General features: G+C 37.5%; 1 pseudogene; it reads right to left on the bottom strand.

The window, feature by feature from the left end:
* Nucleotides 1-26436, bottom strand: part of LOC134603374 (long-chain fatty acid transport protein 2-like) — a 71014-nt pseudogene that overhangs the window by 4968 nt on the left and 39610 nt on the right.

Below are 26436 nucleotides of genomic sequence, written 5' to 3'. Positions count from 1 at the left end.
GATTGGCTGAATTTAATGTTTAAGAATAACCAGTAACGAGCTGAGAGCAGGAATACAGAAAGGAACAAATATGGTAAGAACAAAGCCAAAGGGTCAGGGATACAAGAAATACAGAAAGTCAAGCCAATCCAAGATCAATAAACAAAGATACAGTAAACAGGAGCGCGCTCTCGGTTAACCAACAGGACAGAAACTACGACAGGGCACTGAACATCTGCAAGTTTGGGTTTAAATAACCCTATAAATCTGCTATTTGCTAAATTGGGTCCCATGATCCCAGAACATGCGTGCGGCTTCACGTTTTCACTGTGCACACACATTCTGGGGTCACTAGTGACGTCATTGTGGGTGGCGCTATCATATAGCGCTGCCTTGCTGTGGCCGGCGTCCTTCCCAACACTGGGCCCGCCACTGTCACAGGAGTTGTGCAAAGGGAGAGGCGCTGGAGGCAAGGTGAGTAACCTACACCGTGACTCCTACCTCTACTTTAGTGTATAATCCTGTATAATCTTGTTCGGCCTTGATCCAACCAGATTTCTTTACTTTTCTTAAAGAAAAACTTTGAATTGTAGGACAAAGCCAAATTAAACTTTTTCTATTATAAAAATGAAATGAAAGACTAAATCTACTAAGACTTAAGCTACTAAATATGCAAGTCAACTTGTTCTGGGAAACTTTTTATTTTTATTTTGCAATATTGAAGATTCTTTTTTAGTTTTTAAAGAAAAAGACACTGAAGGATTGCTCTAAGCACCATAACCAGTTCAGCAATTTGAAATGGTCATGGTGCTTGGAGTCTGTAAGCATAGAGTGTATCTTCATCTCTGGCAAGGAGCTTCATTAGCCAGTGCAAAACAAGTATTCGGGGCTGGTAATGTAAATTCTGTGCATATTTCTATTCGCAGACACTCATTGACTTCGAGTGATGAGCTGATGCTCTTAGCCAATGAATTAGAGAGACAGCGTTAACATCTGGCTTCTGCAGCTGGATGTTGAAAACCTGCCTACAGAGAAAATGCAGCAACTGGAAGGGACCCATTTAAGGACAAACCTTTGCTAATATTTTTGCCCCTTTACCAGAAAATGGTTCTAGGATACTGCTAGCACCATAAACACAGAGGGCTGTAGTGGTTATGATGGTTGGCACAGTGGTGTATTTAGGATTTGTGCTGCCCTAGGCAGGACGGTGCTCGGGCACCCCCACCCCCAATTTAAATTTTCCCCACCCCTTCCTGTCAAGGCGGCACTTTGACTGACAGACGTTCACTCACTGACAGACGCACACACTCATTGACAGACACACACTCTCATATACACTGACAAACAATGACATATACACACACTCACTGATTTGACACACTGATAGACAGACACACACTTTTACTCTGATACACACTGACAGACTCACACTCTCACTGACAGATGCACGCACTCACTGACAGACGCACGCACTCACTGACAGACGCACGCACTCACTGACAGACGCACGCACTCACTGACAGACGCACACACTCACTTAGACACACACACATTCACTCACAGACACACACACTCACTTAGACACACACACTTAAAGATGCCCATAGCATGAGGACGTTGTTGATCACAGGGAAACTAATTGGACTAATGCAGTTCTCGCCACACATATGCTTGCACTAGGAATGCATGTCTGTATCCCTACTGCTATTGTGTTACTTTAATAAGCAACTGGAAACAAACAAACAAAACAAAACAAAACAAAACAAAATGTTCTTGCCTCATTTTCAAAGCATTTTAAACAGATGCCTTTATTTTTTGTTTGTAGGACATGCTTTTATTTCTCCAGTTTTTTTTTCTTATTTACTTTTCATGTTATGACTTGCAATAACTTCCATAATACAATGGGATTTGGCTTATCACATGTCACAAAGGGGTTAGTACGCGGTTGTTTTTTTGACCCAAGGATTCCTATATCTTTTATCACTTTATGCACATTTAAAAATATATATATATATTTTTGTGTGTTTTGTCCTACGCCTTTTTAGTTTTTTATCCATCTTCAAAATTAATTTCATACTATAATTACATTCTAGCTGTATTTTTTGGGGAAAAGAGTGTCGTAATTGCACATTTTTAAGACAAAGAGTTAAGCTGTAAAAATTTTCCAACTGAAAAAGGTTTTCCTGCTCTAATTTGTCCCACAATTTGACAAAAATTGTCCAAGTTTCCAGTTTACTTAAATCTCGTTATGCAAAGGCACTCACAGCAAGTGGCAGATAGAGATAAGTACTGCAGAGTCAGAAGGCATTATTGGGTAACTGGAGTTGGTAATGTACCGACTTTGCCTAAATGTACTGTTTATCAGGATATACGAGTCGATCCAGCATATGTAAGTCAATCACCAAAAATTAGAAGTGTACTGTAGGTTAAGGACTATATTAGCCAGAAAAGTCGAAACCCCAAAATAATGCCCTTACTTATCTGGCATATACGGTAAATTGTAATACAGGAATTGTAATATAATTACACAGTATATAATATAAGGAATTGGAGGTACCCATACATTGGGTAATCTGAGTTTAAGGATTTGTGTTCCTGCTAGGGATCTCCAGCAATGAATTGCAAATTTTGGGGACTTGACCAGGAAATGTAACATTTTAGGCAAAATGAGCCAGATTGGAAAAATAACTTAAATTCAGCTATTTAACCAACTTTGCTATTTTGGCATGCATTTTTTAAATTTCTGATCAATTTATGACAATTCCTCCTTTATATTCACTGATAATGTGGGCCAACAGCCTGTGAAATGAGTATTAGAACCAAGAGATGTGTGATTGTCAATCAGAATACTTACACGGAACAGCAACACCGTATACATTAGCTTCTTCAACGAAATCAGTCATTCCTATAACATCTGCCACTTCTGTCGTAGCTACATTCTCTCCTTTCCACCTGCAGAGGAATACACTGTCTTATTAAAGTTAAAGGAATCATTTATGCACACACGAAGAGGTGATTAGCTTACCTAACTAAAAATGTTTATTTACTAAACTGAATTGAAAACTGTTCTAGGACATCTCTCATTAACTCTAGATACTGTTGTGCATGTACATGCAGGAGATTACCAGTTTCTAAGATTCTCAAAATACTGAATCTAGCAGGGCTTGATTAACATAGGGGCTATTGGAGCTGCTGCTCTGGGCCCATGCTATTTAATAGAAACAAAGCATACATACATAAAAAGGTGGAGCTCAATGCAGCAAATATTCTGAAAAACAAGATAATGCAGCAAAATAGTGTAACACAGTATATGTAAAATTTGGTTTAAAAATATATAATGGTGTCACTCACAAGCCTGGAGTCATACCGTCATATGACTCCGGTAGTATATGCCTCTGGACCATTCAAGGTTGTCCAAACCCCTTCTGTATGAGGTGTTTTCCTTTAAAGTGCTGTAGTTCTTCTTTCCAGTGCTTTGGAATAATAGATACACCAGGTCCAGGATAGTGAATCCAATAAAATGCTTTATTTCTTTAAAATCAAAGAATAAAAATAAATAAACGAATCTGTGCCAGGTAAATACCTGGATAGACTAAGTAGTCCAATATCAAATGTCCAAAACGCGTTTCGCCTTGTTAAAAGGCTTCCTCAGTTGGTTGTTCTGTCTCTTCCTCCCTTCTCCTGTTTTTAAATCGCCCGCTTCAGGTTGTTAATTGTTTGTATTTCCGGTCTCTCATTTCCGGTTTTTCGTTTCGTGGAACGCACGTGCGTTCCACTGTGCGTCCTTGCTTCCTGAATCATCATTCTAGTGAAACGCACCTTGTGTTCGGTTTCCGCTTCCGGTTCCGCGGTCAGTGGAACGCACTTGCGTTCCAACGAGTGTTATCACGGACACCTTTGTTTTACCTTCTAGACATTAATGCATGAGGTTTAATCTATATACAGATAACACCATCTTTAGTGGTAGACCTTATTACTATTATCCCTAATTTTGTGTATCCTTCAAGGGTGACTTCATTCCTGTTCATATATATTCCCAATATTGCATATACATCCACTTTCAAATATATTTTAAAGAAGAAAACATTAAAAAGACCTTGTCAATAAAAGCAATGTTAATATATATCCTAAAAATATATATGAATAAAATCAAATGATAATTTAAAACCCATTTCTTTAAAAAAATCATTGATAAAAATGCACCATGTTAATTCATAAAATGGCATAATTCAAAATCATTATTTAACCCATATGGTATCATCGTGTTAAAATTGTAAATGAATTTCATCTCCTCCCTTCCAATCTTTTTAATAAAATCGCCACCTCTCCAATCTTTCTTCACTGTTTTGATTGCCATAAAAGTTAGCCCTTCAGGGTTAAGGTTGTGAACTTTTTTAAAATGATTCGAGACACTGTGTGTCTCTATCCCATTTCTTATGTTCCTTATATGTTCTGCCACTCTTGTGTTTAAGTTGCGGATTGTTCGGCCTACGTATAAAAGGTTACACGGGCATTTTAAAACATATATTACCCCCTTTGAGTGGCAGGTTAAATGGTCTTTTATTTGAAACTTTCGGTTTATGATGGGCTCCACATCTATTATGTGACGTTTTTTGCTTTTAGTATTTCTGCATGCCAGGCACTGCCCACACCCATAGAAACCATTGCTCATATTAAAAAAGGTTTTATTGGTTTGTGTTGTGTCCTTGTTGCAACTTTTTACCAGCGTGTTTCTTAAATTCTTTGCTCCTCTATATATTATTTTAGGTTTGTCTGGTAGAATGTTTTTAAGGACAGGGTCGTCTTTCAAGATGTGCCAGTATCTATTTACAATTTTGTTTATCTTCCTATTATTTCCATTAAAACTACATATAAATGGGGTGTTGTGCCCGCCCCATTTTGGGTTCTTCTTTTTGTCTTTATAAATTAAAGTGCTCTCTCGTGGGATCTTGAGGACGTCTTCTAAGGCTGCTTGGAGTTTTGTTTCCTCGTACCCCTTTTGCAAAAATTGTTTTTTAATCTTATTTGCTTGTATTATGTAATCGCGATCCTCTGTACAGTTGCGTCTAATACGCAAAAATTGGCCTTTTGGGGCATTCATTAGCCAGGGTGCGTGATGGCAGCTTTCCTTACCGATGTATCCATTGGCATCTACCTCTTTGAAGTGGTTTTTTGTTACGATCCGTGAGTCCATTATGTTAATTTCTAAATCTAAAAAATTAATTTGTTTAGTGCTAATCTCTGCGGTTAAAACAATGTTCCATTTATTGGTGTTCAAGTGTGTGATAAATTGGTTTAAATCTATGTTAGTGCTTGTCCAAATAAAGAATATATCATCTATAAAACGGCGATAGCACACCAAGTTCGCCCCCCATGGGTGTCCTTGGTATACAAACTGTTCCTCCCAATAAGCCATAAACAAGTTGGCATAGCTTGGGGCGAACTTGGTGCCCATCGCCGTTCCCCTAATCTGTAGATAGAAGGTCTCATTAAACCAGAAAAAATTGTTGTTAGCCCCAAGCTATGCCAACTTGTTTATGGCTTATTGGGAGGAACAGTTTGTATACCAAGGACACCCATGGGGGGCGAACTTGGTGTGCTATCGCCGTTTTATAGATGATATATTCTTTATTTGGACAGGCACTAACATAGATTTAAACCAATTTATCACACACTTGAACACCAATAAATGGAACATTGTTTTAACCGCAGAGATTAGCACTAAACAAATTAATTTTTTAGATTTAGAAATTAACATAATGGACTCACGGATCGTAACAAAAAACCACTTCAAAGAGGTAGATGCCAATGGATACATCGGTAAGGAAAGCTGCCATCACGCACCCTGGCTAATGAATGCCCCAAAAGGCCAATTTTTGCGTATTAGACGCAACTGTACAGAGGATCGCGATTACATAATACAAGCAAATAAGATTAAAAAACAATTTTTGCAAAAGGGGTACGAGGAAACAAAACTCCGAGCAGCCTTAGAAGACGTCCTCAAGATCCCACGAGAGAGCACTTTAATTTATAAAGACAAAAAGAAGAACCCAAAATGGGGCGGGCACAACACCCCATTTATATGTAGTTTTAATGGAAATAATAGGAAGATAAACAAAATTGTAAATAGATACTGGCACATCTTGAAAGACGACCCTGTCCTTAAAAACATTCTACCAGACAAACCTAAAATAATATATAGAGGAGCAAAGAATTTAAGAAACACGCTGGTAAAAAGTTGCAACAAGGACACAACACAAACCAATAAAACCTTTTTTAATATGAGCAATGGTTTCTATGGGTGTGGGCAGTGCCTGGCATGCAGAAATACTAAAAGCAAAAAACGTCACATAATAGATGTGGAGCCCATCATAAACCGAAAGTTTCAAATAAAAGACCATTTAACCTGCCACTCAAAGGGGGTAATATATGTTTTAAAATGCCCGTGTAACCTTTCATACGTAGGCCGAACAATCCGCAACTTAAACACAAGAGTGGCAGAACATATAAGGAACATAAGAAATGGGATAGAGACACACAGTGTCTCGAATCATTTTAAAAAAGTTCACAACCTTAACCCTGAAGGGCTAACTTTTATGGCAATCAAAACAGTGAAGAAAGATTGGAGAGGTGGCGATTTTATTAAAAAGATTGGAAGGGAGGAGATGAAATTCATTTACAATTTTAACACGATGATACCATATGGGTTAAATAATGATTTTGAATTATGCCATTTTATGAATTAACATGGTGCATTTTTATCAATGATTTTTTTAAAGAAATGGGTTTTAAATTATCATTTGATTTTATTCATATATATTTTTAGGATATATATTAACATTGCTTTTATTGACAAGGTCTTTTTAATGTTTTCTTCTTTAAAATATATTTGAAAGTGGATGTATATGCAATATTGGGAATATATATGAACAGGAATGAAGTCACCCTTGAAGGATACACAAAATTAGGGATAATAGTAATAAGGTCTACCACTAAAGATGGTGTTATCTGTATATAGATTAAACCTCATGCATTAATGTCTAGAAGGTAAAACAAAGGTGTCCGTGATAACACTCGTTGGAACGCAAGTGCGTTCCACTGACCGCGGAACCGGAAGCGGAAACCGAACACAAGGTGCGTTTCACTAGAATGATGATTCAGGAAGCAAGGACGCACAGTGGAACGCACGTGCGTTCCACGAAACGAAAAACCGGAAATGAGAGACCGGAAATACAAACAATTAACAACCTGAAGCGGGCGATTTAAAAACAGGAGAAGGGAGGAAGAGACAGAACAACCAACTGAGGAAGCCTTTTAACAAGGCGAAACGCGTTTTGGACATTTGATATTGGACTACTTAGTCTATCCAGGTATTTACCTGGCACAGATTCGTTTATTTATTTTTATTCTTTGATTTTAAAGAAATAAAGCATTTTATTGGATTCACTATCCTGGACCTGGTGTATCTATTATTCCAAAGCACTGGAAAGAAGAACTACAGCACTTTAAAGGAAAACACCTCATACAGAAGGGGTTTGGACAACCTTGAATGGTCCAGAGGCATATACTACCGGAGTCATATGACGGTATGACTCCAGGCTTGTGAGTGACACCATTATATATTTTTAAACCAAATTTTACATATACTGTGTTACACTATTTTGCTGCATTATCTTGTTTTTCAGAATATTTGCTGCATTGAGCTCCACCTTTTTATGTATGTATACTATGTATTTTTAAGTGGTGTAGGGGATACCACTTTTTAGGTGTTTGAGCATCAGTCCCTAATCACCCCCACATTGTGCACCCATTTTATTGTATTATTTGTATTACTTAACCCCTAGCACAAAGTGGTGGTATTAAGAAACACCATAATATGGCTTCAAACGAAAATAGGGAATATTCAACCAATGATATAGATCAAATGTTTGCTTCAACAGAGAATTTACCTAATGAAATTCCATATGTAGATTCAGAAAAATGTAAATATAATCTAGAAAAAACCCTTATACGAGAAATGAAAATCAAATGGGAAATAGCCACCTTGAAAAAATACGTGAGAGAAAGGATCACACCAAGAGGGTTGAGATTCCAAAAAAGCCCCTCTTTTGATAGAGAAGATGAGGGTTTCATGACAGGATGGAACAAAATGCTGGAGGGTTTTTCCTTCAGCACTATGGGGTACATCGTCTCCAGACGAGAGGAGACCCTGTCACAAATAGACAAAGAAATAATAACCTGGAAAGAAAAAATAAGTGAAACCACTAACCCCGAAATATACAGCCAAATAATGAGAGATATAAAAACTAAAGTAGAAAAAATTGAAAAAGAAGTAATCGAAATAAAAAGGAGTAAATATTTGAGAGATATGAACGATTATAAAACGGGCAATATAAACACTTTAAAAAACCAGAACTATAAAAAGGTACCATACAAAAAGCAATACGATTTCCCGAAAAGGAGGAGGTCTATAGAAAGAAGAAGAAGTAAATCACCCCCCAGAAATAAACTAGCAAGAAGGACTAGATCACCTTCTGTAACTAGACAATCTAATAGGCATAAAGGGCAAACAATAACCGTAACACCTAGACAAAAATTAACAAAAGAAACTAACCCAAAAGTTAGAAGAGATCAGGAAGATCTAAACCCATTGAGACAAAACTACCCTCAACGGGGAAACTATAGGAGAAACCATTCTCCCCCACCAAGACAGACTAACTATAGAACCTACAGCCAGGTAGTCCGATCAAACCTATCAGAAAGGGAAGGCATGAGATGGAATGAAGAGGAGAGAAGAAAAAGAAATTATAGACGATCTCCCGAGAAGTGGAATAATAGAATAGAAAGGACAGAGGAAGAACCTCACTCAATCCCTTTTCGGAAGGACCCAGCAATAGAGAGGCTGAAACAGATACGCCCAATCAAAATATGGGAGTCACCGGGAAAAAGACAGAGATCACTAACAGAGGAAAGAGAAATAGAAACAGAAGAAGGAGCACACAAAGAGAAGAGAGGAAAGAGGTAAATACAGATGGAATCTTCAACTTAACTGGGAAGGAACTACCCATGGGGGAGGTGGAAATTTTACAGAAAGGCTTAAAATTTGCCCCAACTTCTGATCTTAATAAGTTCGATTTTTTCATAGACATTAACAAGTTCATTAGAAACCTCTGTTTAAAAAAATTTTTTTACAACAAGGAAGAACCACAAAAGGAAGAAGAGATATCCGAGTACATACATACTGATCTTAAATCAAAATCGGACTTCTTCCCCAAACATCTTATCTCAGATGAGATTAAAACTTTTGAAATAATGGTAATGAAAGAAATAAAGAAAATTAAACCTTTGAACAAATACCATCAAAACTTGTCTAGTAAAGAAAAAAGAATAGTGAAGGAATTAAAACAAAATAAGGAGATAGTGATTAAACAGGCGGACAAAGGGGGCGGTGTAGTGGTTATGCAAAATAGCAAATATTTACAGGAAGCAGAACGGATCCTCTCAGACTCACAGACATACCAGAAATTAGAGAAGAACCCAATCGAAAATATCAAAAAGAAATTTGACGATTATATTGAAAAAGGGTTAGAGAAGGGAATATTAACCACTAAGGAGGCTAAGTATTTATCTACTCCACACCCCAAAACTCCAGTGTACTATCACCTCCCAAAGGTACATAAAAATAAGGATAATCCACCAGGGAGACCCATTATATCTGGGATAGATTCTATCTCAGCAAAAGTATCTGAGTATCTCGATCACTTACTACAACCCCTAGTGGTCCGAAATGCAGCATATTTGAAAGACACCATACACATCCTACAACTAATTGAGGCAATAACGTGGCAAGAAGGTAATTTTTTAGTGACGTGTGATGTGACCTCTCTTTACAGCATTATACCACACGAAAAAGGTTTGGAAGCAGTGCAATATTTCTTAAAGAAGAATAATTTTAAAGAAGAACAAATTTTATTCATTTTAGAAGGCATCCATTTAATTTTAACCAACAATTTTTTCTGGTTTAATGAGACCTTCTATCTACAGATTAGGGGAACGGCGATGGGCACCAAGTTCGCCCCAAGCTATGCCAACTTGTTTATGGCTTATTGGGAGGAACAGTTTGTATACCAAGGACACCCATGGGGGGCGAACTTGGTGTGCTATCGCCGTTTTATAGATGATATATTCTTTATTTGGACAGGCACTAACATAGATTTAAACCAATTTATCACACACTTGAACACCAATAAATGGAACATTGTTTTAACCGCAGAGATTAGCACTAAACAAATTAATTTTTTAGATTTAGAAATTAACATAATGGACTCACGGATCGTAACAAAAAACCACTTCAAAGAGGTAGATGCCAATGGATACATCGGTAAGGAAAGCTGCCATCACGCACCCTGGCTAATGAATGCCCCAAAAGGCCAATTTTTGCGTATTAGACGCAACTGTACAGAGGATCGCGATTACATAATACAAGCAAATAAGATTAAAAAACAATTTTTGCAAAAGGGGTACGAGGAAACAAAACTCCAAGCAGCCTTAGAAGACGTCCTCAAGATCCCACGAGAGAGCACTTTAATTTATAAAGACAAAAAGAAGAACCCAAAATGGGGCGGGCACAACACCCCATTTATATGTAGTTTTAATGGAAATAATAGGAAGATAAACAAAATTGTAAATAGATACTGGCACATCTTGAAAGACGACCCTGTCCTTAAAAACATTCTACCAGACAAACCTAAAATAATATATAGAGGAGCAAAGAATTTAAGAAACACGCTGGTAAAAAGTTGCAACAAGGACACAACACAAACCAATAAAACCTTTTTTAATATGAGCAATGGTTTCTATGGGTGTGGGCAGTGCCTGGCATGCAGAAATACTAAAAGCAAAAAACGTCACATAATAGATGTGGAGCCCATCATAAACCGAAAGTTTCAAATAAAAGACCATTTAACCTGCCACTCAAAGGGGGTAATATATGTTTTAAAATGCCCGTGTAACCTTTTATACGTAGGCCGAACAATCCGCAACTTAAACACAAGAGTGGCAGAACATATAAGGAACATAAGAAATGGGATAGAGACACACAGTGTCTCGAATCATTTTAAAAAAGTTCACAACCTTAACCCTGAAGGGCTAACTTTTATGGCAATCAAAACAGTGAAGAAAGATTGGAGAGGTGGCGATTTTATTAAAAAGATTGGAAGGGAGGAGATGAAATTCATTTACAATTTTAACACGATGATACCATATGGGTTAAATAATGATTTTGAATTATGCCATTTTATGAATTAACATGGTGCATTTTTATCAATGATTTTTTTAAAGAAATGGGTTTTAAATTATCATTTGATTTTATTCATATATATTTTTAGGATATATATTAACATTGCTTTTATTGACAAGGTCTTTTTAATGTTTTCTTCTTTAAAATATATTTGAAAGTGGATGTATATGCAATATTGGGAATATATATGAACAGGAATGAAGTCACCCTTGAAGGATACACAAAATTAGGGATAATAGTAATAAGGTCTACCACTAAAGATGGTGTTATCTGTATATAGATTAAACCTCATGCATTAATGTCTAGAAGGTAAAACAAAGGTGTCCGTGATAACACTCGTTGGAACGCAAGTGCGTTCCACTGACCGCGGAACCGGAAGCGGAAACCGAACACAAGGTGCGTTTCACTAGAATGATGATTCAGGAAGCAAGGACGCACAGTGGAACGCACGTGCGTTCCACGAAACGAAAAACCGGAAATGAGAGACCGGAAATACAAACAATTAACAACCTGAAGCGGGCGATTTAAAAACAGGAGAAGGGAGGAAGAGACAGAACAACCAACTGAGGAAGCCTTTTAACAAGGCGAAACGCGTTTTGGACATTTGATATTGGACTACTTAGTCTATCCAGGTATTTACCTGGCACAGATTCGTTTATTTATTTTTATTCTTTGATTTTAAAGAAATAAAGCATTTTATTGGATTCACTATCCTGGACCTGGTGTATCTATTATTCCAAAGCACTGGAAAGAAGAACTACAGCACTTTAAAGGAAAACACCTCATACAGAAGGGGTTTGGACAACCTTGAATGGTCCAGAGGCATATACTACCGGAGTCATATGACGGTATGACTCCAGGCTTGTGAGTGACACCATTATATATTTTTAAACCAAATTTTACATATACTGTGTTACACTATTTTGCTGCATTATCTTGTTTTTCAGAATATTTGCTGCATTGAGCTCCACCTTTTTATGTATGTATACTATGTATTTTTAAGTGGTGTAGGGGATACCACTTTTTAGGTGTTTGAGCATCAGTCCCTAATCACCCCCACATTGTGCACCCATTTTATTGTAATAGAAACAAAGCAGCTATAGATATGATTTTTCTTTGTATGCAGTAGAACTGATATTTCTGCAGTCAGGGAGTTCAGCAGGTTTTGTAAGTAGCCTGGCATGAGATCTCGCTGTCTGTAGCTTATAAATGGACCTAATTAAAATAGGAAATAGTGTGTGGGACTTAGTTTAATTACAAATTTGTAAAGTACCTTAGGAAAGTACCTTAATCATTCGACCAGGATTCCAATATTTAGAAGATAGAACCCTCAGCATACAGCAATGTGGTATACAGATTTACCCCCCCCCCCCCCCTCCAAAAAAAAAAAAAAAACCCAAAAAAAACATTTGGAGCGCTATAGAACCCGTAAAGTGCAAAATATGTGCAGTTGGTGAATAATAAAATGGATAAAACACTTAGCTGTTTTATTTTTTTTTTTTTGTCTTGAACAATCAGGTGTGTATATATTTAAATAAAAAATATGCAATAGTGTAAAACTTCAATATATACTGGATTGAGAAAGTCACAAAACGGCAAAATGAGTTAACGGAACCACCATAAAGACTTTGAAATATTGATTGGGATTTTATAGTTGTACTTTTTGTTGTTTTTTTTATTGCTTTTCAAATTATTGAAAAAAGTATAGTATACAGTTGTTTTTTTTTTTTTTTACTACTAATCATTCATCTCTATTCCCATGCTGGCAAAGAAGGAGGATGGCCCTATACCATACAGAGCACCAACATTGAGCCAGGTTATAGGCTCCAGTTTTGTGAGTATAACAATTACTATATAAGCTGTAGATACTCCAAAAGTGATATTATACTATTTTGCATATTTCCCTTTACCCTGAGATATCCTGGGAGTAAATGGTCATCCTTTGGAATTGCTGCATAGAAGTGGGGAGTGGTAGCCCAAAACGGACCATAAAAGCCTCTACACCAGAGCTAGGTTAATTACCGGTAGTTCTGAACAATATGAGTGTTCCATTAATACTTTATTTTCCTATAAATATTCCAAGGTTTTACACTATTACATATTTTTTTTTTAATTTAAAGTTCTAAACACCTGATGGTTCAAGACAAAAAATATCAGTTAAGTGTTTTATCAATTTTATTGTTAACCAAATATTGCACTCTAAGAGTTAAATAGCACTGCACAGTTTTTTTTTTTTTTTTTTACATGTTTGTGTGTTTTTGGAGGATTGCACATACAGTGTGGTAGCAGCTGGAAGTTCACAGAGTTTAAGATAGAGGTATTTTTATAATTGTTTTTTGTATAATGCTTTTAACACACAACACTTACTTTATAGTGATGATTATATTCAGCTATCAAACCTTCAAACATTTCAGAGTGTTTTGTATCTGGTGGTGGTGGTGTTGGAAGGACGCTTATGCATTTTTAAAAATACCCATATCCTATGTCAACCTCTCTTTAAATCGCTCAACCCAGTGTCTATCCATCTCACAAGAGATCTCATCTCTCTCATACTAAAAACAAACTCTGTATCCTCTCTTTTTTCAGCCGTTTCCCTCTCCTCTCTTTTCCTTCTAACTAGCCGGATATCTTATCATGGGATGCAGTACGGGACAGAGAATGTGTGAATGTAGCAGAAATGGAGACATGCAATGGTGTCACGTGATGACAGGACTTGGCCAGTAGGGGGAAGTGAAAAGCTTTTGTCTGATTGTGATTTCATCATTCAGTTATTCGTGTGGGTGGACAATTAACCCCTTAAGGACCGGCCTGTTTTTGCGATGTTTGTACGTTAAGGACCAGAGCAGTTTTAACACTTTTGTGGTGTTTGTGTTAAGCTGTAATTTTCCGCTCTCTCATTTACGGTTCCCATATAAGTTATATATTGTTTTTTTCAAGACAAGAAGGGCTTTCTTTACATACCATTATTTGTATTATTTCATATATTATATTTAAAAAAAATAATAAAATATGGTAAAAAATTAAAAAAAAACATGTTTTTGGACTTTTACTTGAAAAATCTTTTACTTATCTACAAAAGCTAATGAAAAAAACTGCTAAATAGATTCAAAATGTTGTCCCGAGTTTAAAAACACTCAGTGTTTACATGCTTTATTGCTTTTTTTTTTGCAAGTTATAGGCCTATAAATACAAGTAGGAAATTGCTGTTTCAATATATATATGTATTTTAAATGTATCAATAGTGACATTGTAACACCATTATCTGTCATAAATCCCCGAAACACACCTAACATGTACATATTTTTTTAAAGTAGACAACCCAGGGTATTCAAAATGGGGTATGTCCAGTCTTTTTTAGTAGCCACCTAGTCACAAACACTGGCCAAAGTTAGCATTTATATTTGTTTGTGTGTTAAAAATGCAAAAAACGCTAACTTTGGCCAGTGTTTGTGACCAAGTGGCTACTAAAAAAGGCTGAACATACCCCATTTGCAATACCTTGGGTTGTCTTCTTTTGCAAATGGTATGCCATCATGGGGCTAATTCTCATTCCTTGGCTACCATACGCTCTCAAAGGCAACCTAACCAACCTGACAAATTTCAATAAAAAAAAAAGTAAAATCAAGCCTTATAGTTGACCCTGTAATTTTCACAAACACTATAAAACCTCTACATGTGGGGTACTGTTATACTCAGGAGACTTCGCTGAACACAAATATTAGTGTATCAGAACAGTAAAATGTATCACAGCAATAATATCCTCAATGAAAGTGCTGTTTGTGTGTGAAAAATGCAAAAAACTTCACTTTCAATGACAATATCATCGCTGTGATATGTTTTACTGTTTTGAAACACTAATATTTGTGTTCAGCGAAGTCTCCCGAGTAAAACAGTACCCCCATGTACAGGTTTTAGGGTGTCATAGAAAGTTACAGGGGTAAACACAGTGCTAGCAAATTAAATTATCTGGACTTTCGGCCTGGGCTGGCTGGCAGGCAGGTCCCTCAAATTGCAATCATTAAAATTACTTAATTAGGTAAAAATATTACATAAATACGCACGTAGAATTTTAATATATATACATATTTATATATTTGACGTCTATGTGTATATTTATGAAATTATTTATGTAATTATGTATATTTCGTAGTATTTTTATTTATTTATTTATACATAGATATATATCATTACATTCTAAGTGTATTTTGATATAAATATATATATATATATATATATATCAATATCAAAATACTGTTAGAATAAAATTGCATATATATATATATATATATAAATTTTTTTAATTATTAAAAATTATTTTTATTTTTTGTTATTTATTTTTATTAACATATTATTTGTATTTTATAATAATATATATATACCATATATATAGTAATTATATATATTGTATATATTTGTGTGTAATTTAAATATAAGTGTATTTTTATATTAATATACGTATATATAAATATAAAAATACACTTAGTATGACATTATATATATGATACATATACATATATTATATATAGATATAATACATGTATATATATCATATATATATACATATTATAATTTTTTAAAAATTATTGCTTTATTTTGTAACTTTATTTTTTATTTTCCACTTGCAGGGAGACTGCCTGTCAGCACAAACAGTCCCCCTGCAGGCAGACACATGGACACCTATTGCGGTCATGTGATCGAGTGATCACGTGGCCGTGGGGTCTTAATCTGCCGAGGGGAGACTGCCCGGGCACACAGGCAGTCCCCCTGGACCGGGAGGAGTGCTGATCGCCGCCGGGGGACCGACGGCGATCAGGTAAGTAGCCCCAGACCGTTATGACGGTTCAGGACCGTCTGCGGTCCAAACGCACGTTTTACCGCTGACGGTCCTGAACCGTCAGCGGTCCTGAAGGGGTTAATATTTTATGTGCTAGATTTTCCTGTTACATGTAAAAAAAGTTCATAATTTCAATCTCATGACTTTGATCTGTATCACACAGCAAAGTTTGTGTGTGTTTATTTTTGTCCTTTATATACACCCAATTATTCATTTAACTGTATCTCAGGCACGAGTCGTGAGAGGGGGCAGCATCAGGGCAGACAAGTACCCATGACACGTTCCCCTAAGTGCATAGCAGTTAAATCTTTTTGGCGTGATTTATCAAAAGAGCTTGGACACCTGCTTTTTAAACAGTCGCATACTTTTCCTTCTACCTCTGCCCCTCCCCATGTGAATGTAGAATTTGCTCCCCGAAACCCACTTTCAACAGATCTCTCAAACCGACAGGAACTGGATGGCAACCAACCCTACTGTCATGGTAATAAGTTTCAAAGGACAGGTTGGAAAAAAGCAGGACTGAAATACAGGACTAATCCTAGCAGTGTCTGAACAGGCACTCAGCACCAGATCAACAGAACAGGAGTTTACTACACTCAAGGTGCAGACTGTGCAAAAAGGCCTCTGAGACAATCGAGGACATAGTAGTTGGGTGCAACAGGGACAGCCTACATTGAGAGACACAACCCAAGTTGCTGGGATTGTGTACAAAATTATATGCAGAATATGAGTATGGCCTGCCGTACTCCATGTGGGAGATACCACAAAGAGTAGCGGAGAATGACAGATTTAAACAGATATGCAAGTACAGGCCAATCAACCTGATATTGTGTCTACCGTGGAACAGAAGACTGCAGTGGTGTTGAATGTGGAAATACCACATGTCCATAACATCGAGAAGAAGGAAAATAAAAAGGTGAACAATTAGAGAGCACTTAAAGACGACCTAAGAAGGATGTGGGAAGTGAAGGTAGTAGCTGTGATAGGAGCAATCAGAGCTGTAACCTACAAGATTCTATGTGGGACATCTGAAGAGTGCACTTTTAGGAACAGCTAAGATATTATGCAAAAACCTCGGACTTCCAGGCCTCTGGTAGAGGAACTGAGAATGAGAAATAAGCCAAAATGCAATCCAGGGGGGTGTGAAAGTATTTATTTAAAAAAATTTTTTTTTTGCTTTCATGGACTTAGGAGATCTCCTTTAAGCATGACCGTATTCAAGGCCAGTGAGTGGTTACACCAGGACATTTATTGTGCAGTTCATGCCAATTGTTTATATATGTACAGTATATGCCTCATGTTGTAAGCTCCAGCATCATATCACAACTGTAACGGACAAGTCATTAGTGGTATATATAATTTTGTATGTTGTTATATCTCACCGAAAAGTGTCTCCCACACGATCATGAAAATAAAGAAAACCATCTTTGTCCTCCATCAGCAAATCTCCACTGTTGAAATACAGGTCTCCTTTTTGGAACACATCTTTAAGTATCTTCTTCTCTGTCTAAGACTTATCTCCGGCATACCCCACGAATGGCGCTTTTTTAGTGATTTTACCAATGAGAAGGCCAACCTCTCCTGTAACAAAGTAGAGCCAAAGAGTCTGTACAAAATGTACAATAATTGAATAGATTACAGCAAATTATAATATATGCCTTGTTTAATTTGGTTACAGTTTAATCCTGAGAAACTATCTTGGTTATACCTAAATATATTTTATTGTATTATAATTAAGTTATTAGTACTTTATAAAAAGGCAAACAGAACATACTAACGCTAAGACACAATTGGCTAAGCTTTTGAAGATAAGATGACTCATGTAAATGAGGATAGGCCATGTGTGGAACCCTATTATCTGATAGAGTAACAGAAAAAGAAAAGAGTCCTATAAGCCTGTATATTGAGGAAGAAGACCCAATATTAAACCAGGTACCAGATTTCAATATATGGCCACAGGTTTTACCCATACAGAGGATAAGCAACTCAAAAGCAGATAAATTACAAATGTTAAAAAAACTTTATTACATCTAAAGACACTTGATACTAATATGTCAACCAAAATGAAAAACAGTGATCAATCAAAATCAGTGCAGTGTGTGCTGGTGTATAAAAAGGGGATACAACGGAGCCTTCTTAATAGATCCACCGTCTGTCTACTTAAGTTATTTAAGATTGAGGGCGACTACTTATATACTTGGGTATGCACATTCAATTGAATATCTTTGCATGTACATATATAGCCCTTCTGGCAGGTAATATCAGCCTCAATCAAAGAACGTCTGGGGTCAGAAGGGTCTATTATAGTTTCTATTAAAGAGATATACGTAGTTATTGTACTGGTTGATAGAAATAATATTGTACTGGTTAAATTGTACCGGTTGATAGAAACAATATCAATACTAATCACATTGATGTGAAGTAACACCTGCTCAGTTACTTCAAAGAACAATGAGTTATTCACATCCAGTGGTGCTCATCATATGATATGACTGCACATGCACTCACCAAACTACAACCAAGAGATCAACAATGGCAACTGCAGAAGAAGCTAATTATTATATCATGCTGTTGAGAAAGAGTTTGTGAGAAACAATATCATTCTATTTAATTTGATATAGCAGTGGTAGACAACCTTTTGGCATTCCAGATGTCGATGACTATATATCTCCTGGTTCTTTGCCGGCATTATGGCTTAAAGAACATTATGGGAGATGTAGTGCACAACATTTGGAGTGAGGAAGATTGCCAACCCATATGATAAAATATATAATAAATGCTTTTGTCATATTGGATAGTTGGTAGAGCTATGACAAATGCACTACCACCGGCATGCTGATGACATTCTTTTGCTAATCTCTCTTCTGCTGTCATAGAACGAGTCCAGTTGCCACTCGTCCATCCCCAATTGGATGTCCTCCCGCTTTCTAAAACTCAATCTGTCTAAAACTTTCTACTTCCCCTCCTTATAATAATAATCCTCCTCTGTCTCTCCCTGAAAGTTGGTTGTAGCAGATTGTAGTAAGGCTGTCCTCAAGAATTCATGTGAAAATGTATTCGCATAAATGTATTCGCATAATAGATGTATATCTAAAAGTGTATGTAATTTACGTATGAGAGTTCGGTAGTTTTCATACGAATGAAAACTACCGAACCGTCAGACCACCCCAGTGAGAAGTGTGCGCCTCGTTAAGCGTTCACACTCTCTAAAACCGCAGCCTAATTGATGCATTCTATGTGCCTGTGTGGTCGCCGTTCGGCAAACGAACCACGTGCGGCAGCCATCTTACGCACGAAAATCTCAGCGGTGTTTGGTCGTCGAGTGTCTGGAACTCAAATCGGACACTCAAACACCCGAACACCGCTGAGACCTCCAGAGCTCCATAACTCCCGAATGGAGGGACTAGTCAGCCCCCCGTTCGGTAAAATAAATGTACCGAACGAGGGAATACAGGCAAATGTAAGATTAGCTGTGGATGGCAAGCATTTCTATATATTTTAACTCCCGAACGGAGACCAACTGCAGGGCCAAAACACATGGAGCCTTTTTCGGATACCACCTCGTGTGCGGTCGGTCAAACTTCACCCTCCACCTAACTCCCGAACCCCTGGTCCGATCTGGGTGAATTTTGGATATGTTAGTCACCCAGATCAGGACTACCAGGGGTTACTAAGTATTAGGCTATCTGCTTGGTTTAGGGTACATCCAGATTTTGGGTAAAAGTACAGTATATTTAATGGGATTATGTGTCACACTGAGGGGAGGAGATGTGTAGGAGGTAACTGTCACATTATTGGCTACTGTCCTAACTATTGCAAATCCCTCCCTTGCATGGGAGAATGTCTTAAAAGGAGGTTGTGTGAATTAAAAGCCAGTTCTGCTCCTGATGCTGTGTGTCGACCAGTCATTGGGATTGATGTTGGGATATGGTTGGATTATTTTGCCTGGTGGAATTATTGCCTTATGGATTTATAATACTTTTTCCTGAGCCTCACTGGGATTTTAAGTGGAGAGAACCTTTGGAATATCAGCTCTCCGCTACATTGGTGGTACATGCAACAGCCTGTCCTTGAAAGCGTAGTGCCTTGGTGCCATCTTTGATTCTGGCATTTACCTTCATGCCTCACATCCAGTCTGTCAACAAATCCTGCCAATTCTGCTGTAAAAGCATTGCCCACATCTGCCCCTTTATATCCAAATTGCTAATAAGGAACTTGCTTATGCATTTGTAATTTCTCGCATTGACTACTGTAATTCTCTCCTAATTGGTCTCTACAAACACCATACTGTGTCCCTACAGTCCATAATAAATGCTACTGCCAGGTTTATTTTTCTCTTCCATTGCTCCTCTCACACGTCACCCTTCTGTCAGTTGTTACACTGGCTTCCTGTAACCTCCAGGATTTCATTTAAAAACATTATCTTTAACCTACAACCTGCTCAGCACCTCTGTCCCTCGCTACATTTCTTCACTACTTCATAGGTACCCTACTTTTCAGCCATCCCTTCTTCTGTTGGTGAGTGCTAGCTCACGCTTACAGGACCTCTCGTGGACAACTCTATTTTTACAGAACAGCCTGCCACACCCCATCAGACTTTCCACTACTCTTCAATCCTTTAAAACCCATATCTTCCGAATAGCCTGTGGACTCCCAGGGTAGCTGTCATTACTTTAACCCTAACCCAATTAGTAGGTCCATTTCACTTTTCATTCTCTCCTTCCAATTCTTTTATTTTTCCACCTACTGTTGCCCACTCTATCCTATCTACTGTGTTTTTATATTCCATCTCCTCTAGATTCTAATCTCTTTTGAGCATTGGTCTCATGAATCTATTGTTTCTGTCAAAATGTGTTGTTAAAGTTTCCTTAATAATATTATGAAGCAATGTAAAATGAGCTGGCACTATATAAACGCCAATGATAATTATAAAATGTAGAACAGTATAAGCCTATTTTATGTATAGCTAATTTATTAACAGACTGTTTCTAACTGACTGTTTTGTTATTTTGTGTCGCTCTGATCCCTGTTATTTCTTATTAGTAGTATTGGCCCTGCATTCATTTGAACCCTGATCACGTTCTTTCACTTAGCACAACTAACCGTTATTATTGTAAGTTTGCATTTCACAGTAAATTTGCTTATGTTCTAACTTTATCAACGAGGCTTATTTTCGCAAACACTACAGAATCTGGGAAAATAATTAAGAACATAGAGAACACAAAGATTTTTACCTTTTGCAACGTGCACACAGTATCCTGCATTGTCACAAATTGGTTCCTCTTTTTCCACATCAAATTTGATTAGTTCATAAGGTCTAAAGAACTGAAACAAGAAGAAACAACTGTTTAAAAATTTGCTAAATTCGTTTTTATAGATATAGTTTCCAGGACCCTTGCAGGGTAATTAGTCAAACTGAGGACGGTTTGACAACCTACTTGGGGTTGGACATCTTCTCTGGAGCTGGAAAGCTCTGCACTGAGCTAAGTGTGGCAGTGCAGGGAGGCACTCATTGGCTGGGAGCCAACATTTTCAGCCAATGAGCTAGTCCTGTATGACAAGGTTTAGCTTAGTGGAGCTAAACAGAAACTTCCGGTTCCAGAGATATCAGCAGTGGGTGCCTGGTGGAGGCAGGTATGTGGTCTACTTTTCTTGCAAGGGCACTCCTAGCACCATAACCACTATACCTACTATACCACTGGACCCATGTAAGTTATTTGTTTACTTTTCCTACAAGGGTGCAAAGGCACTCCTGGCACCAAGACTACTACAATGGGCAACAGTGGTTATGTGTTCAATACTTTTCAACCATTTACTCCTCTGTGTTACTTATTTACTGCAATTCCCTTGTTAGGGAAAGCCAACTTATTAGAGAGGTCAGTTTACCTTGGAGCCTTTGTGTTTTCATAATCTTCTTTGACCTTGAATTTGTGAGTAGGCCTGTTATGAGTACCTTGAGGTGCTTCATATTAAAGTGTTTTCAGTAACCTGTAAATTGTGGCAACTTCCCGCATTACAAGGTTATTCACTAAATGGTGAATTGTTGGGAATTTAAAATTTTAAGTCAATGTAGAATAATTAGCTTGGTTATTTTTACTTAAAGTTTGAAACCCACTTTGAATTTGTGTCAAGTAACACTTTAGTGGAGGGATAGGTGGGTTAGTTCGGCCATGAAGCTTTACCAGTATTATGACTGCAAGAGTATTAAAGGGAGATGTAGTCACAAACCAAAGAGTGCCAACGATTGCTTTCTTCTCCTTTAATGAATAACCCTATAATTTATATTATTTACTTCTGTTTTCATCTTCTTAATTGTCTTTATTAATCTCTTGAAACCAATCTGTATGTTTTAAAAGCCGAGTCTTGTACCTCTGCAAGATGTCCTATGTATTATGCAAGCAATCTGAAAAGTAAATTCAATTGTGTGTAACCCATGGAACCTCATGCTATTACTGATTATACACACAATGTTTGTATGATGAGTTTTGTATTTTTCTTAAAAATAAAATATGAAGTCTAACCTTAAAGAGGGAGGTGGATCTACCAACAGCCCCAACTTTTCCAGTGTAGTTGAAAAAAATTGCGTTTCCTTCTGTTGCTGCGTAGAACTCATAGACTTTGATGTCTCCAAACCTTTGAATGAACTCCTTCCAGACATCTGCCCGCAGTCCGTTCCCTTGGGCAAGCCGTACACAGTGGTCCTTATCATTGTCTTTCTAAGAGTGGGGAAAATAATTTTAATATATACTATACTGTGGTGCTAATTATTAGTTATGGTATTGTGAAATGGATTATAAAACTTTTTGGAGGAAAGGTTTTCTGAATACATAAATTACATCTTAGAGACAACTATAAATCCATATCCTGTGTCTATCTTTACTAAATACCAGAGATCTTAAACTATGCACTAAAATATGTTCTTGCCTTTATTCCAGTCTGCTGGTGCTGGCTCTGTCCCTGATCTGCCTCCTTGGCTGACATAATCAGAAGTGATGATCTCAGTCAATCATAATATAAGCATTGGATTGGCTCGGATTGTCAATACGGATGATCAGACAAGAAGGTGGACCAGGGGTGGGGCCAAATGCTGTCATGGCCAATCAGCATATGAATCATGGCACCTCTATGAGGGAAGTTCAGTGTCTTCATGCAGAGGGTGGAGACACTGAATGTCAGTGCGCTGTGCAGCACTGCCCCAGGAAACACCTCTGTAATGAAGCTCTAGTCCTGACAAGGACTTTTCTCCTCTGGATTCGTGAAGACATGAACTCTGGAACAGGGTGCTGTGAAGTGAATAGCTCTATCCCTCCCTAGTAACTGGATGACTCACAGTTCTGGGAGTACAACTGATTTTATTCTGCACACACTGTCAGGGTATTTATATCGGCAGACATTTTGTGCTATGATAGAAATACAAAGTGTATATTCTGAAGTCAATTTGAACAGACCAGACTCCATTTTGTTATTCTCAAGTTAACAAAGAGACACAAAATTTCTATCCTTTCTCTAAAACTGACTGCTTTGCCCGAGCTGAATGGAATGTGTAGTATATACAAACCAAATAGATAAGACATTGAGAACGGGGGATGGACAGACTGTCTAAAATGCTAATGGAATAGAATAAATTCTAAACCCAGACATAGGTGACAGAAGATTAAATAATTATTTTACTTTCTATACCTAACAGATTCCCATTGTATTTAGGGGTCATTTGTAGTATCACAAACTGTCATATTAGGAATTACTACAGAATATGGAGACACATAGTCTGAAGAAAACCTCTTGATCTGACAGAAAATATAAAATTATAGTAACCATAAAGATAACGAAAATGACGTCAAAATAGCCACCAGGAAAAGTTAACGCTTTCCTGGATAGGTATGTTTAGTGGGACAAGACTGCCATCTATAGTCCAAATACTAAAATGGTTACCTAGAAGGGAACCACACCCACAGTGTCCCCATTGGGTAATAAACCAGTGACAAACAAAGGAATTTTCCCTTTAAAAAGTTAAGACAAGGGAAGAGAGCAGGCAGAATCGGGCAATCAGAGTAATCAAGAAAATGCTAGGAGGAGGATTTAAAGATTGAAGCAGTCGGGGGCAAGACACTCCATGCAGAGCAAGAGAGAAACATTCCTTGACACTTAGCTACCTGAGAACATCTGGTGAGAATATCTATTTACTGGTAATTATACTGGCTTCCATTATTAAATTAAAATTAATTACAATTAATAGCATGATATATGACTGGATAAAAGCACGTTCAGATTTCCATATTTAGAAATCTTATTAATAAGAAATACATTATTACACTTTTATTTTGCAGATAAAACCTTAATTCTGTATTTATGTGAAATATCACGTTAGCATATCGTGACATTTATCCAGCTGTATTGATTTGCTCTAAAATAAGATAAAATATCTGTTAGACAAATTAATTAAAATATCAGCTTATATAACATAGTAATATTTCTCATTGGATGGAACAAGGAAGTGATTACTGACTGTTTAAATATTATTTTATTTAAAATTACATAGGCGTAGATCTTAAATCCCTAGAAGAGGTCTAGCCAGCATTGAAAGGTTTATTCCGTCAGCTAAGTTTTTATTGCTTTATGCTGCAGCTCTTCTCCCTGTGAAACTTTCACATTCCTTCTCTGTGAAGAAAGGGTCATAAATGTCTTGACGGCCTAATGCTGTAGATTCTAAGCTACGTCTTAGTCATTAGGAGATGTTTTTATATTACCACTTTGTATTGCATATTGTGTTATACTGAAATTCCATTGATTATTATCATGCATGTTACTTATATTATTATCATTTGAATATAAACATAAATATTATCTATTTTTATAAAAATCTGTGACTAATTGATATGATATACATTTCACTTATAACGATAAACGTTCTTGGGATCTGAGAATTAAATTAGTGGGTAATTCTCAATCTGTTTACTATTATTTTCCTATAAATATCCACACAACACTCACTCTTCTTTGCAAAGACCCTCAGAATGGGGTCTCCATTTAAACAAACACAAACCCCTCCCAGGCGTCCCTGTGTCTGGGAGATGATGGAGTCAAAACCTAGTAACTAAATTATCTCTCAGTTACAGGAAACCCCATTAAAAATACAGAAAACACCCCCAAAAAACACAGTCATATTCCACAGGCACCCCACAAAATGTATATCCTTGATTAGCCTCGATCTAAGTGCCCAAGTTGTCCAAATAGTGCTCAGATCCATTTGTTAGAACAGAATCGCCCTTTGTTTAAAGTTCTGACCAGCTGGCCATGAGGTGATAGCCCAAAACAATTCCAGAGAAAAGGGGGCAACGGCCGGTCCGCTTTCAGGAGTTCCTGTGCGAACACTGACGAATGCTCCATCTGGCTTTTAGGTAGCATATGCTCCCCCCAGTCGGTAGTCCCAATCTCCCGAACGTCATTCTCCTAGCTGGTCAGGAAGTAGAACAGGCAGCGGTACAATCTCTTACGTTTGATGGTGAGGTTCCTAGCACTTTTCGATCTGGGTACGGCAGCTGGGACTTCCCAAACCAGAGTCTCGTCTATCTAGCAGTAACGAGGTATAGGTCAGGAAAGGGTACAGGGAAGCAGGACCTTCTGGGTGTCCGCACCTCTGGGTGAGGTAAAATAAGAAAAATGCCAGTTACAATTTTCGGGAGCTTATGTTCAGCTCCAGAAATATGCTCCTGGGAATATCTGTGATACTGCAATTTAAAGGGAAATACCCGTGAACGCTTGACACTCTAATCAACGCTTGACTCTGACCTACCATCTACAAGGAACCAGATGGGGTCATACTGCCCAGGCGCATATATCTGGAGCTGAACATAAGCTCCAGAAAATTGTAAGTGGCATTTTTCTTATTTCACCTCACCACCTACAGAATATACTACACTATAATCTGTTTTATATTTTCCATACTGACTCACCACCATACGAGTTTGAGGACACGCAGAAGGCGCTGCTTTCCTGTATCCTTTCCTGAGCAGTACAATCTTTGCTCGGGTTGCGGCATTGCGTAACCGAAAAGAGTTCCAGGAGTTCGACGACCAGGTACCGCTGCCTGTGTTCGGGAGACAAAATGGCTGGAGCACGTGTGTCTGGTTATACGAATGGTGGCCACCCAGGGAAAGCACTGGGTTGCTTGTTTGTGGTTAATAGCCATGGTCGGTGTTTGGGGAGGTATAAAAGGTGGACAACACATTATCCATTCGGGAAACGAACAAGGGGGGTACGGACAACCAAACTGCGAGGGAATATGTTTGCTACAACCTCTAGGAGTCCTCTGAGAAGGTGTCCT

Source organism: Pelobates fuscus, chromosome 3, assembly GCF_036172605.1.
Source record: "Pelobates fuscus isolate aPelFus1 chromosome 3, aPelFus1.pri, whole genome shotgun sequence".
NCBI lineage: Eukaryota > Metazoa > Chordata > Amphibia > Anura > Pelobatidae > Pelobates > Pelobates fuscus.
The sequence above is the reverse complement of the archived record's forward strand: the minus strand, read 5'-3'. Positions and strand labels throughout refer to the sequence as shown.